Source organism: Apteryx mantelli, chromosome 29 (assembly GCF_036417845.1).
Source record: "Apteryx mantelli isolate bAptMan1 chromosome 29, bAptMan1.hap1, whole genome shotgun sequence".
NCBI lineage: Eukaryota > Metazoa > Chordata > Aves > Apterygiformes > Apterygidae > Apteryx > Apteryx mantelli.
In genome coordinates, this window is record NC_090006.1 from 6,867,300 (window position 1) to 6,888,368 (window position 21,069).

Below are 21,069 nucleotides of genomic sequence, written 5' to 3' on the forward strand. Positions count from 1 at the left end.
ACAAGCCAACAGAAAAAAGGACTTTGATTAATAATAAATTGTTACCAGAAAGCCAAGGAGAATTTAAAGACCTACCATTTGTCTTCTTCAGTCAGAGAACCCGAATTCCACCCCTGCTCTGCTCAGGGTGGCCAAGGACCCTTTGCTAACATTGCTTGGAAACTCTTCCAAGCACAGACCCAAGCAGTGCTCACGCTTGCACTGACTCAGCTCTGACTCGGGAAGCACGCAGCCCTCCCCCAAAACGCCAACACCTGCAGGACCCTGAACCTCCCAGGTGGGCTCCCTCCACCTGCTGACTCAGTCCCTCCTCATCCAGCCTACAAGATGAAATGACCTTTAGCTGAAGGTGATTCAGTTGTGACATTTCAGTCGGTGCTAAAAGTTAGAGGGGACTTGGGCTGAAAGACGTCTCCCTTACTGATAGTCACAGCTGACTGTTTGTATGATGCTGGATAGAGCTAGAAGTAAAGAATTATCACCCATGAGAAAAAGCACATGCACAGCTACAGCTGAGCCAAACCCAGCCCCCTTGTTCCCTACATACCAGCAAAACCACATCTTAAACAGCATCAATTTTGTCACAAATAAAAAAAGCGCTACCTGCTGGAAATCTGGGATTGGACCTTGGATCAGGCATTCTCCCAAAACCCGGACTGCAGCTCTTGCAGCCATCCCCTCCCGGCCGGCAGGGCTCGCGGTCCCGGGTCCCTGCCGCCTGCCCCGCGCAGGCCGCCCTCCGCCAGCCCGAGCCGCTGTGCCACCGGGCGCAGCCCCGTGAGGGGCTCGCAGCTCTGCCCTTCCCGGCCGGCAGCTGTCGGATGCACGGTGCTCCTCCGGCCTGTGCACTCAGCTTCACAGGGAGCAGCGTGCGGGTGCCCGGCTCCTCACTCCAGAGCGTCACCTGAAGATGCATCCTTCCCTTTCCAGGAAGGAAATCTTGCAGGAGGGCTCCAGCAAACCCACCCCGGACTCCACCACGCTCGGAAGGGCTGCTCGCTTTCCAGCCAGCCCCAGGGAGCACTGCACATTGAGGGATGAGTGCGTCTTCATGCACTCACGAGCACCCAGTGAGGCCAATGTGCAACAGCTAACGTTACTCCTGTGACTCCCACATTTGCAGTTTGCCCTCTTCCTGATGGCTGCACGTATTAATTGCTCTACTGCAGTACCAAGGAGCTCTAGCATGTACATCAGGGCTCTTGGCCTGATACAGACACAGACCTGCATTTCCCCGAGACAGAAAGCAGACAGGACTGCTGCCAGCCGGCTGGGGTAGAGGAGCACGCAGCGCGCCAGCCAGCACCCACGGGAACACCAGCATCCTCCTGGTCTCCGTGCTGGGACAGATCCAAGGCCACGCCTGAGCAACTCAGCAGATGATTTACAGCGCAGCAGCAGCAATTCCCTCGCTCACTTCGGCCAAGGCTCCATTCCTTCCCCTGCAGCTGCCTTTTCCTTCCAGGGCTGTCACAGCAGCACGTGGAGCGACTCCTGGTTTACACCACTCGTATGAGACCAGGATTCAGCCGCCTTCCACATATGCCTGGCCTTGCTCATATGGGCAACAGCTGCTTTTGTCCCATTTTTCTGCCCTACTCACGGGAAACGCTGCAAGTGACTCGCCACATCCCGCCCTTCTGCAAGAGCCACAGCGCTCTCTGCCCAGGCAGGACTTAGCTCCTTGGCAGGAACCGTCTCACGCCTGCCTGCTCCCCACCCTCAGCAGCAGGACAGCCGGACGCCAAATTACTTTGACCTCCTCAAGCAGCACGATGGGTCCTGCCGCTGCCTCTTCCTCACCTTCCTCTCACTGAGCCGCCAGCAGAAGGACAGGGCGGTTCCCGTCCCCCGGGCGCCGCTCGGGGTCGAGCTCTTCCGCTCAGCAGAAGCACTGGTGCATAACTGCAGCAGCAAGCGCAGCGGGAGCGCGTCTCCCTCCTGCTGATGCCACCGCTTCCCAAAAGCTCTCCGTTCACACGGCAGGCGGGTAGGACCAGCAGCCGCCCTGTGTCCCTGGAAGCGGAGCGGGCCCAGGATCGCTGGGATGGGCTGCTAAGCTTGCGGAGTGACAGACTCCACTTGTCAGGAGCAGAAACAGAGCTGAGTGCCCTCATCACACTGAGGAGCCTGCCAGAGGGTTTCACCGTCTGTTTTTGCATGTATTGCTTTTTAATAGTAATGAAAATGACAGAAAGGCGGAAGAGTGAGGGATGGAGATTAGGGAGAACAGGAGAATGAATGGAAGCAAAGCCTCCTTTATGCTTTTGCATGAATATATTAGGCTAAACTGTAGAGAGGATTCAGGCATATGTAAGCTTGGCTACTTAAAATAATTAGAAAGCTTTGGTAACAATAAATGCTTAGGACAAAATTTATTATGAACAGTTTGACAAAAATAAAAGATTCACCTTAGCAAGGGATATTTGCTTCTCCATTAGAAGGAAGATTTCCACGTAAGCATGCCATTACCAGCACCATTTATACAAACCACCCTCACAAAGCTGCCCCTAGAAATGCAGACAGGCTGAGAACAAGTTTAAACTCAAGTACTGACCACTGCCTTGAGAAAACACAGGCTTTTACTTGTCCCACATAAATACAGCAGAAGTTGCAGCAGTGTAGCCCTTCTCCTAGCCCTCCTGGTTGTCTCTGCGCTGCTGGAGTGCTCTCATATAGCCTTTCCCAAGACCAGCTCTTTAAATCTGGCTGGTGCATCCTGCTCTGGCTCTAAACAAACCTTTTATGTTTGGTGGCTGTTAGCTGGTTTCTTTGCTTTTTTTTAATTTCTTCTCTCTCCCGTACACTTATATTTTCCTTTATAGGATAACATTCCAGAGCATCAAGGTAGTGAAAAAGTGCAGTGAAAATAGCTACTTTTTTCCCAGAGCTGATTTTCCATTCTAAAAGTTAGATCTGCCTTGATTTCATCTAGGTGTTCTTGCAAACAAACCAGCCACAGGGAGCTAGATAACGGTGTCTCTTGCTGCTGTAGCATCCAAGGAGCTGATAGACTCCAGGCCACAGCGTCACGTTTGGTGATGAGAGGAAACCGATCCAGATCGTCTCTCCCTAGTCGTTCTGCTAAAACGGTTCTGGTTATCTCTTCCCCATCCTCAGAGCAGGCAGGAGTGCTGCCTCCTCCGCGCCGGTGTGTCTCGGGGAAGCGGAGCTGCCCCAGCGGCGTGCGAAGGACATCTCCTGGTGCTGCTTCGACGGCCGGGGCAGCGGGTCCTCTCCGGTCCTGCACCCAGAGCCCCTCCGTGCACCGTAAAGCAGGCGCTCTCGCTGCCGCGGTCCTCAGGCGCCCCAGGCTGTTCTACGTGCAGACGACGAGGGAGGTCCACGGCTGCTGCTCCCCCGGGAAGCTGTGCAGGGGCCCTGCTGCAACGCAAGAACCAAAGGAGGAACCTACCTCCCTCCCAAAAGGGATCCCTGCAAGACGCTGCAGCCGCAGCGAGGTCCCCGCAGCTGGCCCACGGATGGCGTCGGAGATCGACTGCAAGAGCTCCAGTCTACAGCAAAGGGCACCTTCTAGACATGAAGCCTTGGGATGAAGAAAACAGCTTTGTTGTGGGGGTACCTGGCCTAAATACATAGTGTTTTCTCTTGCTCCAGAAAAGCTGTTTTTTTCCCATTCTGTCTCATCTCAGATACAGTCTGCATTACTGTTCTGTGGGTCAGTGCTAACAGAGGATTTATTAACTTCCTCCACCTGCCAGTGTCATAAAGGAAGTACATAGGCAATTATTATTTATGTATTTCTAATCACTTAATTCCACTTTAACTATCCCTGTCTGCAAGTGCCTAACAATTGCCAGAATTGACTAGTCTTCGGCTGATCTTCCATGTAACCTGCCTTAGTCAAAAAACAGTGTGGAACCAGGGTTTTCTGCTCTGCCGCCACCAGGCAGCACTCCGCCTTCAGCGTGTCTGCGGCTGCGGAACACCGTGTGCGTCTGAGACGCTTGTCGAGAACCACAGATGCTGAGCGAGAAGGGATATGTTCCCTGTACCTTCTCAGAGGCTTGTCTTTCAGAAAGTTGAAGAATTAATGTGCGATTCTCATCCTTGCCAGCTGGACGCAAACCCCTCAGCTGAGCAGAAGCACTTGGACTGCACATCAAGTTCTACATATTTCAGACTCTTTTTGTCTCTTCCTTACGCAGAGGCATAAACAGCAGTGCCTCCGAACACTGATCGCTTTGTCTCCTGTTCTTTCAGTGGGGCTTATTATTTATTATTTCCTCTTTTATTGGCAGTCGAGTGTTGAAGATGCCCTCTCTTCCCCACTTCCGATCAGTAACCTCTGCACATGTCAGCTCAGCATCTCCAGGAATGGCAAACTGTGTCATCAGAGACTTCATTTTAAATACCTTGTGCCATATGGCTATGATTCTTCTCAGCAGTTTCAGTGACTACAACAGCTTAATGAAAATCAATTTAATGGGGCTGATTCCCGTTTTTGGCAACTGCTAGAAAGAGTCTAACTAAGTTGCATTAAATTTTAGAGGACAGCAATCCAGATATTGACATCAGAGACACATTCAAAGCCAACTTCCTTCTTTAAGGACAAGCTTCACACCAGTTAAATTCCACCAGACACAGCCATGCGCTGCATGTGCAAGTGTCACACAGGAGAGTGCTGGAAGGGCACCTGCAATAAATGCTTTTGCCGTCCAGACCCAGCCACGGCAGCGAGACTGCTACAAGACCTCCTGCAGGGCGAGAGCGCCAGCTGGGTCGCTGCGGGCTGCAGCGGTCCTGTGCTGGGGTGACAGCTCTCGGAGGCCTTCGCGTATAACCCAGGGACAGAGGAAGCACAGTCCGCACTCACCTCCAGCAAATGCTTCCCATCACGTTTCCAACAAACACCGCAGTAATCTCATTTCAAGCAAACTCTCCCTCAGCAAGCTGCTTCTATTTTTATTATTGTGCTGCTATCAAGTGCATCGCCCCCTTTTTTTTGACCAATGAGCTGATTTGAGTAGCAAAAGAAGTTCTTTAATAATGGGAAATCCACAAACGCAAATGTGCCAGAGTAACTGGCCCATGTTCCAGCTCTTAAACATGAAAGAGTTGTTCTAATTCCAGATTTTGCCTTTTCTATCACTTCACAGACTACAGTTATTATTTTACACTGTCATTTATTTCTATATTTCAACAACAATAAGCAGAAAACCATGAAAAATCTGAGCAGCTGCCGACCATTTCATGTCCTTTCAGGGTAGGGAGCCTGGAAACACAGCACCGTCCTTGGACTAACCAGCCTGTTGTCAGAAGCAGACGGCTTGCAGCTTTCCCAAATGCTCCTTCTGTGCTGTTTGCAAGTGCCCACACAGGCTGGTCCCACGGCAGTTAGAGCAACGGCTCAGGAGGGGACGTGTTAAATGGAGACGGCAAATAAAGAATCTAAATCTGAGATCAGAGCCAAATCCCTGGGTAACTCTTGCCTAAACTTTACAGCACATGCCGCAGGTACAAGCGTAAAAGTTATAGGCAAACGTCAAAGAAGCTGCTCCCTCCTCCGCTGCGACTGCAGACATGCTAACCTTACATACCCAGTCCCGTCCTCACCTCGAGGAGATGAAAAACAGACCTGAAGGACATTGCAAGGAGAAGGGGGCAGGAACCTGTGCAAAGTGTCCAAAAGAGACAGTACGAAAAATCAGCTGCCTCCAGACCCGCGGGAAAGGGGAGCCCTTGCACGGCCTGTGCCCGGGCTCTGTCTCACCACCCTCCAGGTGAGCCAAACACACGGCGCCTGCGGGAAGGAAACTGCTTCCCCCGCTCTTCTCCAACGGCACTGCCTCTCCCCAGTTGCTGCCAGCTATATTTCTGGCTTTCTGACTGAACTATTTTTTAATCGCTGCTTCTCCCTGCCCAAATTCTCCCCCCACCTCCAAACACTGCTGCCAGGTTCCGGGGAGCATCCTCAAACCGCCCTCCACACAAGGCCGTTCTCCTTGCGACAGCCTCAGACCACGTCCTCGTCCCCAGTGACACGGGCAGTGACTCCCGCGTGTGCATAAACCCGGATCAGCCTCACCGAGATCAGTAACTGGTACATGAAAACAGGTTTTGCATCTTCATTTAACTGGTAAGTATCTGAGACTTTGGCATGCATCAGTCCTATCTGTCTGGTCCACTCACAGTCCAGCAGACGCTGCTTCAGGAAGGCTGAACCCTTCCAACCCGGACACTTAATTTCCTCTGCTCTTCTAACAGCCGTTTTATAACTGGCATTGCAGAAGCCTGGAAACACAAGAGTCTGGTCTCCACGCTTATGCCCAGCTCCCTTAAACCAGGCTGTGCTTCGCCATGCGCTAGCACGCCTTGCTCTGCACTTATCAGATAACAGGGGCCGTGGGATGGCGCTGGGGATTCAGGAGGTCTCGATCTGAGCCTCGCCATCAAGATTGCTGTTTGAGCATCTGCTTGTTGCGACGAAAACAGAATTTCCGCACAGGCTGATTTGTCACAGTGTGCGAGCAAGGACGAGTAACGCTATATGATAAGGCACTAAATTCAGCAACCCAGTCTGTTTCAGTCAAGAGAGAAAAAAAAAAGAAAACCTTTTTGGCCCCTTACTCAATTTATTCTCAAAGGCCTTAATCACCTTCCCCAGAATTAACAGCTTCCAAAACCCTCCATATTGAAGCACTAGAGATGTGACAACTGAGCATGTGCACACATGCCAAAGGCAAACAACAAGCCAAAAATTAAATGCCCTGGTTTTCACATGTCATGAATTATTTGTGGCTTTTGGTACTGTCACTCGCCCATGGATTAACTTCTCATGTAACACTTCCTGCTTTCTTCGATTGTTTAATTTGTCTTGCAATAAAAATTAAAAAAAAAGTCTTTGCTAATAATTAATGTGCTTTTAGCAACTGTGTCGCTGCACTTACAACAAGGCATCTGAAGAAATGCAAAATACTGCCTTTTGAAGTGCCTTATTCCTAGCACCATCAGCATGATGGATGGTTGAGCCCATTCCGCGAGTTCGAGCTCTCCGTAAGCTTTTACTGGCTTTAGCAAGGAGCGCTCTCGAGGCTTGGCGGCAGCAACGGGCTCCAGCACAGGGAGCACCTGCAGGTCCGGGGGAAAAGGCAGGTTATCGAAACAGCCACGGGGAGTGCGCAGAGCCCCGTCCTCCAGGCAGCCCCTGCTGCTCTCAGCTTTCCCGGCTCCCCAGTCAGACCGGAGACACGGCCATTCCCCCGGCGGGGCAGCACGTCCACCCATGCCTCTGCCCCGTGTCACCCGCCCTGCAATCCTCGTCGGCCCAAGGTTTATCCGCCCTCTCCCTGCTCCCCTCTGTTCCCTGAAATCCTCTCCAGAGCCAATTTGCTTCGCTGCTGCGTTCAGCCTTCGATGCATTTTGACACACTGTATTGGAGCTTTGAAAATCAGAACAAGATTGTGTGTGGCACGAGCTGGGGAGCAGGAGAAACCCTGCACGCGTCCACTCCACGTGCAAAGCGGAGGAAAGGCTGCGGAGCGGAGCGGCGCAGCGGGGGGACGGACCTCCGCATCGGCCAGCTGCTCCCCGGTGCTCCTCGGAGCTGGCCTCCGAGCCTCCTACCGCCCCGGCCACCTGGAGCGGCGCGGGGTCAGCTCGGCAGCAGCATGCTTCGCCAGCCCCCAGATGAGCCCCTCTCCCAGCAAAGGGTGAGAAAAGCCCTCTTCCAGAGTTTTTTTTTCCAGGCTCACAGAAAAAGGGACCAGTTGCACATTCCTCCCCACTGGATCGGGCCGAGAACGCGGGATCTCGGGGAATTCTTGCTGAGTCCCCGTGACACCGGTGAGCGGGGAGGGAGGACAGCTGCCAGGCGTTCCCACCTCCTCACTAAGCTGCAGGCAGCGGCAAGGTACGGCTTAAAACTAGCAGAACCAAGCAAATAAAAAATGATGGATACACAACAAAAATCCCCAGTGCCCCAGGGCAGCAGGGACACCACGGAGCGCGGGCGATGCCTTCCCGCGGGGAAGCCACGGAGCTGGCGCTCGGCTCCCAAGGGGTGTCCGAACCCCCGACCCGTGGTACGGGACACGGCACGGCACGCGCCCGGCACAGGGAGCGGATGGCGGGATGCAAGCGGTGCCTGGCCGTGACATCCAGCCAGGGCCTTTCGAGGCACCGCCTGCCCGAGGGGCGAACACGGCTCTTTAGAGGCTTGCGCGCCGAGGAGCGCAGGAGAGGACCGTGCCCGCCGCGCGGAGCTGCCGCAGGTCGCGGAGGCGGGATGCTGCCGCGCATGGAGGAGCTGCAAAGCGACTTCAGAGCGGCACCATCCCTCCTGCAGGAACGTGCACATCCCGCTGTACACACAAGCTGTTCTAATTATTCACACCGCTCATGGCGTGGTAAGATTTAATTGCCAGCATGTGCTGACTCGCATAAAAATGTATTTTAGAATGGAGATTGATACATTAAGACTGCTTCAATGAAGTTAGCGGGAACGGAGCTAAGAGCAGTCACGTCTCGTGCCGCAGGGCATCGATTCCCGCCCTGCGCTCTTCGAGGACGGTGCTTTGCGCGGCTCCGGTGCGGCACAGCCCCACGGCACCAGGCGGCCCCGGCCGCGCCAGGACAGGACGGAGTGGGGACGATGCAGCCGGCGTGGCTGGAGCGCCCGGCTGGTTGGCACAGGGCGCCCCGGGACCCTGCAGCCGGCACGGCGGGAGCCGGCGTGCCGGAGGCGCCGGGCGCACGAGGAGCCTTGCGGGCTGCACGCGGCGGAGCAGCGGCTGCCACGCGATGCTCGCGGTCGCTATGGAAACCGCGGCTCCTCTCGGAGAGATGCAGGAATAGTCCGGGAGCCTCCCCGGAGCCAGGCCGGCGCTGCCAGGCTGCGGGAGCCCCGGCAGCCGCCAGCTCGTGCTGCCCGGCCGGGCAGCCCCCAGCCCCGGGGCAAGGAGCTGGCACCGCAAGGAAGAGCAGGGCACAGCTCGCACGCATGACATTTCCGTGCAATTACAGTCAGGATGCCGCTTTATTTCTGGATAAGCAGCACCTACTTTTTCCTGCGGCTCCCTAATAACATACAAAACAGTCGGAAGCAAGTCAAGCCGAATCCTGTGCCTACGTCTTGTAGCCTCTGGTGCTTTGCATAATCAGCGCTTGTCATTCCCCATCAGCTTCAGCTCGGAAACGCAAAAGCAAAGCCCTCTAAGGTGGCAAGGGGCTTAGAAGAATCCTTTGGAGAACAAATCTGCCTGTTACTGATGGGGGATTATTTTAATGCTGTATTCCTTGAAAAAAGCCTCCATGTTGGCCCAGCTGGTTAAGCTAAAGCACCTTCAGCATCTGGCCGCCTCCACCGCACCAGCCCCAAATCAGTTTAATGTCTCTGCTTGCGGGCAGACTCCACCGAGAGCTTCCCACCCAGCAAAGGTCCAAGCTGGCGGCAGCAGGAGCGGAGATGCTGCCGGCAGCCCCAGCTGTCGTCCCGCTCCCGCGGGCGGGCAGGTCTCCTCTCCCTCCCTCCCGGGACGACCCTCCCTGCTCCCGAGACACAGCTGGCATTGCCGGGCAACTCCGGACGTTGCGGGGAGGCAGACGGGCTCTGCTCGGAGCAGGGCCGCCACCCGCGCGGCACGCGGAAACCGCCCTGCTCGCAGTGACCGAGGGGCTCCGCACCTTGCGGCACCCTCGCGGCAGCGCGGCTTCTTGCGATCCACGAAATTATTGACGAACAAGACACCAGGAAGGCCAGTGCTGCGCACCGCAGCCCCCTTGCTCGCATGGAACAGCTAAACCTCCGGACTCCTGACCTAATCCCACATCCTCTAACCAGGATCAGCAAATTCCATTAGACTTCTTCATATTATCAGCTAATCTGTCGATTAGCACTGTGTGCAACAGCAAACACAGTGGAGCTTTATCTTAAGTAAAACAAAACATTTACTTTTTTCCCACTGCTTTTTTCTTTGTCTGTCCTTGATTTTTAAAAATCGTTATTTTGTTTGCGTTTGTATTCTTCGAAGAAGCATGGACTTCTTATGTGTTCATCCCTATAGAGCAGAGGCAGGCTGGACTTTTAAGTCTTGTGTCAGCCCTGCCTGGTATTTATGAGCATTTCAGCAAGCCACTCAGATAATGCATGCTTCATTTCCCATCTCTGGGAGAAAAAAACCCTATTCTCTCCCTCCCTAACAGACGAGCAGTGAGAAATGGTTAATCAATGCCCATTGTGCGATTCCCGCTCCTTGGGTGAAAGGGTCTCGGGCAACGCGAGCTATTCTGCTTTCATCAGGGAGAAATCAGGCTGCAGTTGCAGCACGCTGGGAGCCTGCACGCTCCTCTCGCAGCTGCTCCGATTCTGGCACTGGGAAAGGTCGCCCTCTCCGGCCTGGCCTGGGGCTCTCCCCAGCCTTGGGCATTTATTGTGCAGCCCCCACGGCACTGAGGAGCGACAGGAGGGGATTAAAACAAGTTAGCATGTTTGGTACAACGTCGGTTTTCAAACTGGGGTTTATACGTTAGCCTTCAGGCCATGGCCATCAGCCTGTCTTTGGGACCAGGAGATAAAAAAGGCTGAAAAAAAATGTTTTTGGTATGATCTACCAGACCAGAAAATCCCTGTGCTTTAGGGGGAGGCCAAAACACTTTTGCATCACGCACACGCAGATGCACAACTTCTCCAGAGGTGCAGACCGCTCCAAAGAGCGGCCTAAAGGGACATCTGCTTCTGGTGCGGTGAAGATGCCTAGCAGGAGGGAGGAGGTCAAGACCTGGAAGAACTGGTGAATTTCTGGGAAACGGGAAAGCAGCCATCAGGTAACACCAAATTCCCACAGTAGAGCATCGCTCGGCACAATCGAATCCACAGAATAAAACACTCCGTAAATCATGACTTACGCCCAAAACGAATGAGCGTAATGGGGCTGGTGATGATCAGCACAGACTGACACAAGCGATATGAGACATCCTCAGCGCAAACGGCGGAGAACTCGCTCTTAAACTGCAACACAGCTTGCCAGTTTGAAAGCCTCACATACAAACCAGGCAGCTTTTATTACAGAAAGAGGTTATGAAGCCGCTGGGGAGTTTATTCATGAATACCAAACAGTGACGGTGCTGGTGCAGCGCAGGGAGACCTGGGCTGGCTCCCGTCCCGCGCTGCGATTCCCACCGGCGCTGCGCGCGGCAGCTCAGCTCCCCGCACCCGTCCTCGTCCTCGCGCCTCTCCTAGCTCCGAGTCGGCCTTGGTACGCAGAGATCCCCCATCACCGTGTGCGCCGGGGATGGGCACGAGCGCCGGCGGCCGCAGGGCGGCTCCGTCCGGGGCTCCCTCGGCTGCTACAGCTATTGCACGTCCGCATGGCAACTCAAAACTTGACAACTAAAGGGAGAAAATAACAGCCCCCACAGCCTGCGCGGCTCCGGTCCCCGCCAGCCTCCTGTGAGCCACGGCCCCACGTTTGACAATTAGACCGATTAATTGCTGCTGCAATTAGTAGTATCATGGAGCATCTCCGGTGGCTGGAAATAACATTGCCTGGTATTTTCAAATGAGCAGCTGGACCTGCGGTTATCGTTTTGATGCTTTCACTCGGCGATATTGTAAGGTGGAAAACACAAAACTGATTAAATTTGTCTTCCTTTTAAGCCAAACCAGACTCTGGCAGGGGGGGTGAGGGCGCTCGGGGGAGATGCCAGCATCCCGCACGCAGCTGCGGCTCCACGGAGGCGATGCTCCCGGCTGCAGCCCAGTGCCGGGACCAGGGCTGGAGCGCAGCTGGTGGGCGATGCGGACGATATCCCGTGTCCCTCCGCGGATGCCCGGCTGGGGGAGCAGCCCCAGGCCCCGCGGCTGCGCCGGCTGGGCAGCCCCGCGCACAGCACCCGCTCCAGCTTTGCCTCCCTTGCTGCCAGTACCTGCGCGCTGTATCCCAGCTATCGGAGGGGCTTGTGCAGCCTCCTCCACAGCCGGGTTTGTAACCGGTTCGTTCACGGCTTTCGGAGCGGCGGGCATTCAGGCCCGACAAGCCGCTCCGGGCGCACGCAAGCAAGCCAACGCACGCAGCTTTTCACATTCTCTCTGCAATTTTGAAACTGATGCATGTCGAATATTATGAGCCCGCGGCTGTGTGCCCTGCCTGCAGCTGCACCGTTCCAGGCAGCTTTAAATACCTGCGTCGCACTTTCCCACCAAATCCACCCGCTGCTTTTAGGTGGCCAGATCAAACGGCGGTAGCATTTGCAGCTGGCCCTGCGGATGCCGGCATCTCCTGGCATTAACGCTGTTCCCCTCACTGCCACCGCTGCATCCCTGCCGCCGGCACATCCCCATGGTGCCGCTGCATCTCTGCCACCGGTGCAGCCCCACGGCAACACCGCTGCTGCATCCCCACCACCGGTGCATCCCCACGGCGAGGCCAGCCACGGAGCCGGCTCCCGGCCGCCAGCATGGGCTCCCTTCCTCCAGCCTGCTGCCACTTCGCCCGGCAAATGGGACTCGGCTGGGTCTCCGGTGATGAACGCCCGCCCAGCCGCTAGCTCCGGCGGGAGGCACAGTTGGTGACACTGCCCGGCACCGACCGTAGCTCGCTTACAGGCACCTACAGCCCTGTAGACCCCCGATTCATCTATAACTGCAAAATCTCTTGCAAACGACCAGGACGGGTCTTGGTGCAAGACTCGGACTTGGGCTACGAGAGCAAAACACTGTGGTGGGGCAAGCGCTGCGGTGCACGTGCGAACGGACTGGCACAGGCAGCAGGACGGCCAAAACAGGCCGAGCCTTCGGCCTCCCCTGCCAGCACATTAAAGGCCTAAAAGCTGTCAGGCATTACACAACAGGCAAGTTTTAATATCAGGAATATTCATCTCCAACCGTTTCTAGCTAATGGAACAAAACAAACTATCTAGAAAAATGGGAACATTACAGTAAAAAGAACAAATTAAACCCTAGTGCAATTAGAGAGCAATTAGGGATCTCTCCTCTGGGAATGTTTTGGACCTCAGGGTCTTTCTCAAAATCTGATCGCTCCCTGCAACTCTATTTCTTCCCAATTAATAAATGCAGGAGCGAGTGGCACGGTTTCCCTGGCCCTGCCAAGCCCCATCCTCCTGCCCTGCTCCGGAGCGGTGGCAGGAGGTGGTGGCAGGCAGGGACGTTCTCGTCTCCGAGCTGCGGAGGAACGCGGCAGCCGGCAGAGCCGAGAGCAAAGGCTGCGAGCAGGAATCGCGGCGCGTTGCTGCTGCAAGGTGACCGGCAGCGCGAGAGGCGGCGCGGCCAACGCGGGGCCGAGCGTTTTCCTCCTGCGGAGGATGCCAGGCAAGGGAGGTTCTCGTGCGGGGAGACCGGGGGCATCGGGCAGGGCGCTGCAGCTCCGTGGGAAGCAGGACCAACCCGGGACAGGCACGGTGGCTCCCGCCCCGGACCAGAGCGGGGATTCACGCCTGTCCGGGCGCTCGCTGCCCTGGGCTCCTCCACAGGCCACCCAGGTCCGTGCAAGCTTTCCGGGGCCCCGAGCTCCTCCTCGCACCCCGGATAAGGTCAGAGCAGCTTGTTACAGAGCCTTAGGCACTTCCTACAGAAAGGGCACCCTGTCCTTCGCTCTGGTGATGCCACCAAGACAAGGAAGCCAAACAACGCCGGCAGACTCTTGCTTTGCACAGTGACCATCAAAAACCCATTTTCTTCCTATTCACAACTCCCATGGGAGCCACGGCCAAGAAAACTGTGCACTTAATCCCTCTTGACTTTAACTCACTCACACATCTACCTGGAGTTAAGCACCTGCTTAACCAAACTGCTCACGCATGCTGCAGAAAGGAGCAGGAAGTCCTCTGGGCATCGGTCCCCGCTGCGTCCCAGTCGGGGCACGAGGAGCTTTCGGCAGCACCCCAGCAAGCTGGGGAGGACAGTTTGGGTATGACCTTCCTGGGAGGACAGGGGACAGCGAATGCAATTGCCTTGTGCCCCCTCACGCCCTGTGTGCTGCAGAGTCAGTGCTCAGCTGGGTGACAAAGTGCCCCAGAAATTATAGAAAAAACGAAATGAAGGGGCAAAGCTGCAACACCCACCAAGCCAGCATCTCTCCAGTCTCATCCACAAGCTGCCTGAAGGTCACAGCTGCAAAACCACTACAGCCAAGCCTGGTTCTGCTAAACCTTCCTTTAGCGGATGCAAATACAGTAGATGCTCGTGGTGGAGGAGAAGATGGCATGGCCCGGGGGAAAGCCTTCCCCTTCCCCTTGCCCCCCTGCAGCGGCTGCTTTCCCGAGGGCAGCCTCCCCGTGCTGGGCACGCCGGCACCTTGCAGCAAGGGCTGCTTCTCACACTTTGCGAGCAGCAACGAACAGTTCTGCTACCTGTCGGGGGCTGTCAGGAAGAAAACTGTCTGTGTTCGGATGAGGAAGGTATCTGTGCAATAGAGGGAGATGAGAACCTTGAAACTTAGTTCCTGCCTCCGCACCCAAATCCACCCTTGGGAACATCCGTGGCCCAGTTTTGGCCTAGCAACTGGCCCAGTTTTGATCTATCAAAGCAGTTCTGGGTTTCAAGTCACACCTCATTCCTCGGGAGCTTAACCCAGATGAAGCAAGACACCCAGATTTGACAGTCTGAGCCTAAGTGACCTAGAGCAATCGCAGCCAGGAATAGCACCCAGGAGTCCTGGCCTTTCCTAGCTTCTGGCCATCTCAAACCTCTGCAGTGACTTCAGGTCACTTTAGGTTGACATATGCAACCTTCTTGGAGCATTTCTGACTTCAAAAGCACCTTGTAATGAAAATGGTTCTGATCAGAACTAATGGGTTTGAAAAAGAAGTATTTCTCAAAAAAAAAAAAAAGCCACTATTATTATTGTATATATTTAATCATTGAAGTTTTGGAGTGTTTTTTCTTCTTTTTTTGGTGGTGGGTTTAGGGGGAGGGGGCTCAACAGCAAAAGCACCTGCATGGAGGGATGATGAGTTCATAGCTGGACCACAGATCAGCAGCTGGTACAGAGGAAGGTCTGGCCATTAACGTTCCCTCCTCCTCATGCCTAGAGAATGAGCTGGAATTACTTCGCATAACACAGTGCTATAAGGCCATCCGGAGAGAGAAAGCAGGGCTGTTTGCTAGGAATAAGGCGCTAAATCAGCAGAGGCCAGCTGGCTGCACCAATTCTATTGTAAGCGGGAAACCGCAGATTAAACCAGATCACGGCAAATATCTGCAAAGTATCTCTGTACATCGGCAACTTAAAGCCTTTTCAGGAGGGGTTAGTCAGCAATGCTGTGAACGGTGAGGGAAGCCCTTTGGAGGTGCGTGTACCCCACGGCACACCTGAGAAAGCGGAGGTGCAGAGCCGAGCACTTCTGGGCTTTCCGCGACTCCAGCACAGCGAGAGTGCGGAGTAGGGTGGAAACGGCCCCGGGGGGGGGGGGGAAAGCTGGATTCTGGAGGAAAGTTAAAACAAAATAACACGGATGGAGCAAAGTGGAGTGACTTCCGAAATGCGCACACACAGGTCTGCCGGGTGCATGCAGAAACGCAATGCAAACAGCTACACAGGGACAAGGATTAATTATTTAGGGTGACTCAGAAGTGACTAAGAACGATAAGATAAAATTAGGGGGTGGGGGTGGGGGAAACCCAAGCCAAAAAAAACCTGAGCCAAACTCTGGAACCAAGTCCCAGCTAGGGATGTGATCAGAAGGCATGATTCTCCCCGGGGAAAGGGATGCAGACGGGGCTGGAGCAGGTGCAGGGGACACTGAGACTAGGAGGTTTCCGATCGACAGGTCTCCACTACTCCAGGAGTAATAAAGGATCCCTACCCTTCCTATTTCTGATAAAAGGGGGGAAAGACCCATTTTTACTCTAAAAAGCTCCTCTGTGCCCCTCCCTCCAGTCCCTTCCTACGGTAGATGAGTCACTGTCTAGAAACCTTTATCACAACATGTCTTTTAAAACTGTTTATCAAGTCATTGCTGCTCCCACCCCACGGCACAGCACAAGGAAAAGCAGCAGGAGATCCTCCAGGTCACTGTCCCTCTCCTGTGCCACGGCGAGAGCCCCCGGAGCCGAAGCCTGTCCGCCCGGCATCCGCCTTCCCGCGCTCCCCCTGGGCGAGCGGCTCGCGCCCGGGCTGTGTCCCCACGGCTCCTTCCCCGCTCACCTTTTGCATTTCGGGGCTGGTTGTTTGTGTTTTGCAGATGGATAGCACGTGCTCAGGCGAGAGCCAACAGCACAATCTCAGGCAGAAAATGCAAACTGGTGATTTTTAACTGGCTCCTCAGGGCTGTGCGAAGCTTGTTCTTCACCCAGGGCCAGGCGCTAAGGTCACTCCAACATCAGAGGAGGGCAGAAAGAGCATGTGTCTGCCCGGAGGGCAGGGACGGGAGCGTGTTCGCCTCGGGAGTGACCGGACACGGCTCGGGTCTGTTGTTTCTAATCAATGGATGTGGATCGGCAGCAATTCAGACTTCTCATGAGTCAGTCGGGGATCTTACACGCAGCCCAAAGCGGCAGTCGCCAGCTCCTGCCGCGTACGGGTCTGGCTTTTGTTCGGGCTGTCAGACCTACGGCCGACTCTGTGCAACACGTGCAGGCGGCCAGCCCCACGGAGAGGCGCGGACCGACCCCGGCACCGGCGCCGGGCCGCCGGCACGGGGCGGCAGCCGCTGTCCCCACCGCTGCCGCAGCGGATCCGCTCGGGAACGGCCGCTGCAGCCCCGTGCACACCTGCCTGTGCACAGGCACCTTTGCTTACTGCGCGGAGCTGGCTTGGAAAGTTCTCCAAACTTTACAAACAGAGGGAAAAGGCTTGTTTTCCTGCATCTACAGACAGTCACTCTGGCATGCTGCAGCCCTAGGAGCTCGCTCTCCCGAGCTGGATTGTGGGAAAACCTGCGTAAAGTCAATTCGGTAAAAGCATCCCCGAGTCTCCGCTGGCCATCCAGCCCGGGATCTCAGTCTCAGGGGATCCCCTGTCCACGGGCCTGCTCGGCTTTCAGCCACCTGCTAACAGGTGAAATGCAGTGTTCGATAAAAGCACCGGGGGGAAAACACTTTAAAGCCTGAGATGGGTCTGGATCAGTCACGCAACACACTCAGATCGCCTTCGACCTCCTGCTGCGGGCCCGAGGGCGGCGCAGCCGACGCGGACACCAGGCAGGGCTCCCTGCCGCCGGGCCGGATCCGGCCCCTCGCGTGGTGTTGGGAGCGGGGCTCGGCTCCAGCAGCAGCACGTGCACCGGAGGAACGGGCTCCCCAGGCACCCGCCACCCCTGCGCCCGAGCCCCAGAGGTGCGGCAGATCCCTCCTGCCACTTTCCCACGAGCACCCCGTTATTAAACAGCTCTGATTTCCCAGTGAACTTTCTGCAAACTCTAAGCAACGCAGAGCCAAGCAACAAGCAGAGCGCAAGCAGGGCGGGATGCAGGCAGTACCTCCGTGTCGCTGGCCGGGCTGGCGCGCACCGGGCAGGGCGGCTGTCGGGGACGCTGCTGGGGCAGGAGCACGCCGGGGCCACAGCTACAGCTTCCCTCTCTCTGCGACCAGATCTTTCGGCAGCCCAGACCAACTGTGCGGGAAAGGCACTCGGCGATGATCTGCTGGCGCTCCAGCTCCACCCCTAGCAGCTGCGATTGGCTCCGCGGTGCTCTGCAAGGCTGCACCGGCCCCGGCAGCCTCCCTCCGGATCCGGCTCCACTCTCGTCAAGAGCTTCCAGAGAGCCACGGCAGGCCCCGGACTTGGGCAAGCCGGACAGGTCAGGGAGAGGCAGAGCTGCCTGGCTTCACCCAGCACAGGCTGTGTCACAGCACCAGAGAGGGATGTTCCTTTTTGTGAGACTATAAAGATGTGCAAATCTGATTTGCAAGGCAGAGACTGTGAAGGATATCAGGGGCTCCAGGGGGAAGGAATTTACTTTCAGCTTCACACTTTTGCAGATGACTCACTTGCTGTAACGCTCTGGGTGCATGGAGGGAGAGCGCCTGGCTCTGCAGGCGCCCGCGCGCCACGCACCGCACCTGGGCAGGGCGGCAGGCGAGACCCACGCGCAGGGGAGAGCAGTGACGGAGGGAGCAGGAGGGTTCGTCCTCGGGCAAAGGCCACCGCTGCCTCCCCCACGCGGGCGCCGGGGGCTGCTCACCACCTGTGTCCGACGGCTTTGCATAACACACGCGGAAATCAAGAACAAGGACAACTCACGCGGCATTTCAGACCCGAGGCCTGTCCGTGCACAACACATCCCTGCACATCTACCCCCATAACGGGAAATGCACGCACAAGGGATGTAAAATAAATGCAGGGAGCGGAGCAAGGTGGCCGCAGCGCACCGCTCAGGCTGCCCTCAGCAGCACTGGTCTGCCGCCGCCGCGGCAATCGCTGCGGGATTCGCTGCCGGAGGCTGGGAGCAGAGCAGGGAGGGCGAGGCAAGAAGCAGGGAGGCACAGACCCTGCAAGCCGCGAGCAGCTCCTCGTGCAGCACCGTGCACACGCCCCCGAGGCTCTGCAACGCACACCCGAGCGGGATCTCCCCGCTGCAAGATCAAGCCAAAACCAAATCCAGAGAGGAGGGTGGCGCAATTTATGTGTATACGTTGATGGTGCCATAATATTTACACACATTAGGGTAAATATTCCTCAGCAAAAGCTCTTGAATAGAAATAAAAAATAAATAAGCAAGAGACAGCCGCGCTGTCCGCATCTGAACGGGGCGACTCCTCCTGCCCACACAGCACTTCTGCGTTGGCTGAACGGGAGAAGCTGAGGGGAACAAAACCCCCCAGGAAAGCCCATTGCCGAGCTCTGCCGGGAGAGCCGGGCAGCCGCGGCGTCATGCATCCCAGCCCAGCGGCTCCACTCGGCTCGCGCGGGGTTGGGAGCGGAGCCGGCGCTCGCTTGTCCCCAGGCCTGCTCAGCAGCTCATATATTCTCTCTGATGGCACGAAAACGCCTTTTGTGTTTCACAGGCCAATTACTGTGGAGATTTAGAAAATACGCTTACAAATATCAAAAACCTACTGCTATTTTGATTTGTATTTAACATCAGATCTCTTCAAATACCCAATGATATTATTATTATAGCGATGTTCAGAGAACACCATCATTTCTGCATGAAATGTCTTGAGGGGAAGGAAAAAAAAAAAAAAACCATACCATTTTTTGCTAGCCCAGCCAGACGAAGTAACTCATTAAGACAGGGCAGACCCTGCCTGAGCACCTTGCTCAAAGGATGCAGGGACCGGAGGAGTCGTACAGGGCTGCAGGACCGAGTTCGCTCAAGGCTGCCGCGTGGTGTCAAACCCGCAGGCTGCTGCCAGCGAGGTGAACACTGCCCTACCCAGCCCCTGCCGCGGGGCCGGCCACGCACCGCAGTCCAGCGCTGGAGCTTGTTCGCTGCCACGCCGCTTCCCGCTGCAGTCCAGCCTCCCTCCGAGCCAGTCTCCAGCTGCTATCCTGCCCGGTACGCCGGAGTCAGAGGCATTTGGATGCAACAAGGCAGCAACAAGAATAAGAGCTAACGAAAGGCATTTTCAGGGAATCACACATGAAGAACTCCCACTGCATCCCTCATCCCTATTAACAGGGTCTGTTCAGCATTTCTGCACGTTTAGTAACACAGTGGCTTAGAAATGTTCTCCAGGACAAGCTACGGGTGGATGAAACACAGGTTTCAACTGCTCTGTGCTGCTTGCAAGATAGCAGAAGTATTCGAACAGGTTCCCCCCTGCAAAGCAGTGAAACCAGCACCTCGCCCTGCACAGAACTGCTGTCATACCAGCGTCAGGCACTGTAATATGAGGCAGCCGGAGCCCATCAAAATCTGCCCCATATTGAAAAGGCCAAAAATACCTCGGGCACAGAAAAGAGAAGAGGAAAACAGCCATAGGTGAAGAGCTGGACAGCCCTGATGAGGCAGCACCATTGCTTGTGGCAGGGTAATTCCTTAGTACGAGGAGGTTAAGTAAGAAAAGCATTCAAACAAGAGGGAGAAAAAATAAAAAATAAAAAAAATGAAAAAGAGTAGAGAGAGGTTCTGCTCCAAGGCTTGGAAGTGATATTTACAGCCTGTAACGCTTATACATACAACCCGAAGACAGACAGACAGTCTGGCTCTGCATGCCTCTCTTCCCATGCCACATGTCACGGCAGGGACAAGGGTGCTGGGTCTTCTGCACGGGAGGGGAGATCTCCCGAAGCTCATTGCGGCTCAAGGCAATACAGGCTCGCATCCCGGAGGGATATTCATCTGCCGCGCAGAGACGTGGAAAGACTTCTTCACTCCCTCGCTTCCAAAGCCCTGTAAAACAGAACGTGCTGCATTCCCTTCCCAAATGCTTGGCTGATCAAAGCGATTACAGGCCTCCTCCGTTTCTCATGGAAGAGCTCTCCTGTCTAAGTATCACCTTTGCCAGAGCCTGATAAAAATGCTGTATCTTAAGCAATATGTCTAGCTGGAAAGCCTGTGCTGCACACACAGCAGAGGAACAGCAGAATCCTGGCTGGTGGGCTGGGTGCGAGGCCTCCCAGGTGCTTGCGACTGAGCTATGATTGATGCTTATAATATCGTGGTGTTTGCAGTACCTTTAAGAAATGAGTCTGGTTAGTCTGATTTGTTTCTATCAAATATGCTTTGCTGAGAGTCCCAGGGATTTTGCTGGTACAAAGTAGCTGGCTGAGCCACACTGCGGCACTCTTGCTACCGGGTGTCTGAAACACTCACCTAGGTGGTGAAATAGACTTTAAATCACCCTCTAGCATGAAAACATTAGAAAGAAAAGACTTAACCAGCAATTTTTCCATTTCCAGCTTAATCTGCTTGACAGCAGTTTTTACAAACTATTTGAGTTGTGATGCTCCATGATCCTGCTTGGTTCTTTAGCTTAAAAAAAAAAAAACTGTTAAAGAGCATTTAAGCCAAGCATCTAAGCCTCCAGAATTGACACAAGCTCCTTAGAGCTGCCACCGGGAGCCTCAGATACTCCAGTGCTAAGAAGGGCAGATCAGACAATATTTACAGTGACGCAGCTGCCATCCAGGGAATAGATATTTCTTAAATCTCTTCCTCACTTTCTTTAGGATTGCATAACTCCCAGGAACATCACGTGCTCT

General features: G+C 55.1%; 1 protein-coding gene across 1 annotated transcript in view; it reads right to left on the bottom strand.

Moving 5' to 3' along the window:
• ZMAT4 (zinc finger matrin-type 4) overlaps positions 1–17,469 on the bottom strand; it is a 68,938-nt gene extending 51,469 nt beyond the window's left edge. Inside the window, exon 1 of the mRNA XM_067312360.1 lies at positions 17,399–17,469. The gene's annotated coding sequence lies outside the window, so the exon portion shown is untranslated. The remainder of the gene's footprint in view (positions 1–17,398) is intronic.
• Between the last annotated feature and the right edge of the window lie 3,600 nt (positions 17,470–21,069).